Genomic DNA, 3,656 nt, shown 5'->3' with positions numbered 1-3,656 from the left:
CTACAACACATCCACAATCGTACACCATCGGGTGGCTTCACTAAGGACTAGATCTTCATGTCAGTTAGCAGTGTCGCCTTCCCTACAACATCAAGCCCTTCACATATGAGGTACTGTGTGACATTTCTCCTCTTGAAGTTTGTGATGTATTTTTAGGACAACCATACTTGTGGAAGCAACATGTTGTATATGAGTCTAGACCTCGCTCTATGATTATTACTTCGGCTAATAAGTTGCATAGGATACCAGAGGTAGCCCCACCTACCGCCATCTCTTTGATCACTGCAAAGCAATGTAGTAAGATCATTTCCCAAACCAAGAAATTTGCTTTCCTTATGATTCTCCCCAGGTCAAGAATAAAGTTGTGGCCACGACTTCCAGGCAGGGATCCTTTGCACAACAACATCAGATGGAGAAGGTCGTGGAGGAATATAGGGGTATTTTTTCTTCACCCATAGGGGTACCTCTACACTGTCAGATCAAGCACTCCATCGATTTGACCCCAGGTGCGTTGCTACCCAATGGACTGATCTATCAATTCCCTGTTCTGGAGAATGATGAGATCAAGAGGCAAATTCAGGAACTATTGCGGAAAGGGCACATCAGGGCAAGCTCATCACCTTGTGGGAGCTCGATTGTATTGGTACAGAAGAAGGATGGGACTTGGAGGCTCTATATTGACTAATAGGTGCTGAACAATATCAGTGTCCAGAATAAGTACCCAATCCCATGGATTGATGACCTTCCGGACCAGCTCAAGGGGACCAAATATTTAAGAAAGATTGACTTGAAGTCAGGTTATCACCAGGTGCCTATCAAACCCTCCAATGTGTGGAAGACTTCCTTTAAATCCAAGGAGGGCCTTTTTGAATGGTTGGTCACACCGTTCGGATTGACGAACACCCCTGCAACCTTCATGAGAAAGATGGACCCTTCACCAATGCATTCATGGTGGTTTATTTAGATGATGTCTTGATCTTCAGCCAGAGTTGGGAAGAGCACCTCCACCATATTCGACAGGTCCTTCAAACTCTGCGCTAACACAAGCTGCGTGCTAACTTGGAGAAATGCATCTTTGGCCTAACCCAGGTTCAATATTTAGGGTACATCATTGATGAGAAGGATGTACATGTGAACCCATCCAAGATACAAGTCATTCAAGATTAGCCAGCCCCAACCACTCTAACAAAGCTCTGTAGCTTTTTTGGTCTTGCCAATTTCTATCATAGGTTCGTCTTAGGGTTCTCTCATATCACTTGGCCTTTAAGTCAAGTCACCAAGGGAGGAGTGAAAGATTTTTTTTTTTGGTCGGAAACCTAAAAACAACAGTTATTTGAGTTAAAGAATCGCCCTTGTTCTGCATCAGTTCTCACATTACCAGACCTGCAAAAACCATTTGAGATTGAGACAAATTCCTCTGACTATGTTATTGGTGTGGTTCTTACTCAGCATGGGCGTCTAGTGGCTTACGACAGTGAGACACTTTTAGACACATCCGAAAGTACCCCCCTTATGACAAAGAAATGTATTCCATTATGCAAGCTTTCTGTCAATGGAAGCATTACATTCTAGGGAAGGAAATGGTCATCCACACAGACCACCGACCTCTATAGTTCATATAGACACAAGGGAAGTTACAGAATGATTGCCATCAGAAATGGTCCACCTATTTGCAGCAGTTCCATTTGAACATTAAGTATAAGAAGGGAAACACCAATAATGTCACTGATTGACTTAGCCGACCACCGGTCATAGCGCTGATCACTGTTCTCGACTCCTGTGGGCACGAGACATTGAGGTGGTCGCATATTTACAAGAGCAATCTAGAATTCGGCAACATATACCAAACACTCCTGGAAGGGAAGAAAGTTCCACATTTTCACCTTCAGGATGCACTGTTATGCCACCTAGGACATATCAGTGTTCCTTCAAGTGAGCGTGCTAATATTATTTGAGAGGCACATTACAGTCGGGTCGCTGGACATTTCATAGTAGAGAAAACAGTGGCGGTATTGCAGAAGTATTTTTATTAAACTTCACCAGGATGTTGGGAAGTATATTAGATCCTGCACTTCTTGTGTCATTGCCAAACCAACCATCAAGAAGCAAGGCCTGTATACTCCTCTACCTACTCCTAGCCAATCTTGGGAATCTGTCTCCATGGATTACATGTCAGGCCTTCCTTCTACTAAGAATGACAATGATTTCATTTTCATGGTCATCGATAGATTCTCTAAGATGGCCATTATGGCGGCCTGTAAGAAGAGTATCACATCAGAGGCCACTACTAAGCTCTTCTTTGAGCGAATATGGGTACAATTTGGGGTCCCACAGTCCATTGTCTTAGACTGAGACAACATATTCCTAAGTGCATTTTGGTCAAGTATCTGATCGATTCTAGATACAAAAATTACTAAGTCCACGACTTTCCATCCCAAAAATGATGGCCAAACAAAGGTTGTCAACAAGATGATCGTACACATCCTGTGCATCTACAACTCGAAGCATCCACACACGTGGGATGAAAGTATCCCCTATGTCCAACATAGTTACAACAAGTCTCTCCACAACTCAATAGGCCACAACCCCTTTCAAGTAGGGCTAGGATTTCAACCATTATGCCCCATTGATGTGGCCATACCATTTGCAGCCCCTCAGGTAGATTCGAATCATGTTCAGTCCGAAGCCAAAAGGGCTAACAAATTCATTGAGCTCATTCAACAAATCCATGTACATGATATATTGGATAGAGCCAATGCTAAGTACAAGTAGCGCCATGATCAGCATCAAGTGTCGCACAAGTTCTAGGTGGGCGACAAAGTTTGGCTACATTTGCAGAAGGAGCGCCATGCTAGACCCCACTGTAAGCTTTACCTGATCTGATATGGTCCATACACCATTACCAAGTTTTTCGGTGACAATTCCCTCGAGCTTAGCATCCCATCGTTCCTTGGTCTGCACCCAGTGTTCAATGTAGATCGCCTTCGGCCATACTTTCCACCATTGTTGGACACATCTGACATTGTAGAACAACTCACACCACAGATCTCAACCTAGACTGTATGGAACAGGCCACAACTAATCTGATCATGGAAATATAGATCAAGAACACTCAACAATAGAGGATACATATATATCAAGTTGTCAAAGTAGGCCAACTCCTTCACCAGGGTAGGTGGTTCACTAGGGACGAGGTTCAACATAAATTTCCTCACCTCATGGAGGCTCTGCATGCAATGGGGACCATTTCTTCGTAAGGGTGGAGGAATGATCCAGGTGGATATTGGTGGCCACCCACCTATTCCACCTAGACCCCCTAGTCAATTTCATCTTTTTCCTTGTTCATTTTAGCATTTACTATTTTTAGCAGTTTTTCGGGTTGTGAACTTTCAGAGCAGTTTTGACCCCCTAAACGACATTTTTTTTGTTTCACGAAAATCCCATAGCCATAGTCATGGGAATGCAATGAAACCTGTAGTCCACAGAGATACCTTTCCCACAAGGTATCATATGCACCAAATAGAGATACTTTGACCAAGCTACAGACCCGAGAAGTTGGCTACCCAACTAACCCCAACGGGGCCCACAAACTCTTGGTGTTACATCTCTTGGGGTTAGGTTTTTGGTTGTTTAGTGTTTTCTCATGTTTTCCAATA

This window comes from Pinus tabuliformis, chromosome J (assembly GCF_031772625.1).
Source record: "Pinus tabuliformis cultivar Carrire ecotype Pingquan chromosome J, CPIR1, whole genome shotgun sequence".
In the NCBI taxonomy this organism is placed as follows: Eukaryota; Viridiplantae; Streptophyta; class Pinopsida; order Pinales; family Pinaceae; genus Pinus; species Pinus tabuliformis.
The sequence above is the reverse complement of the archived record's forward strand: the minus strand, read 5'-3'. Positions refer to the sequence as shown.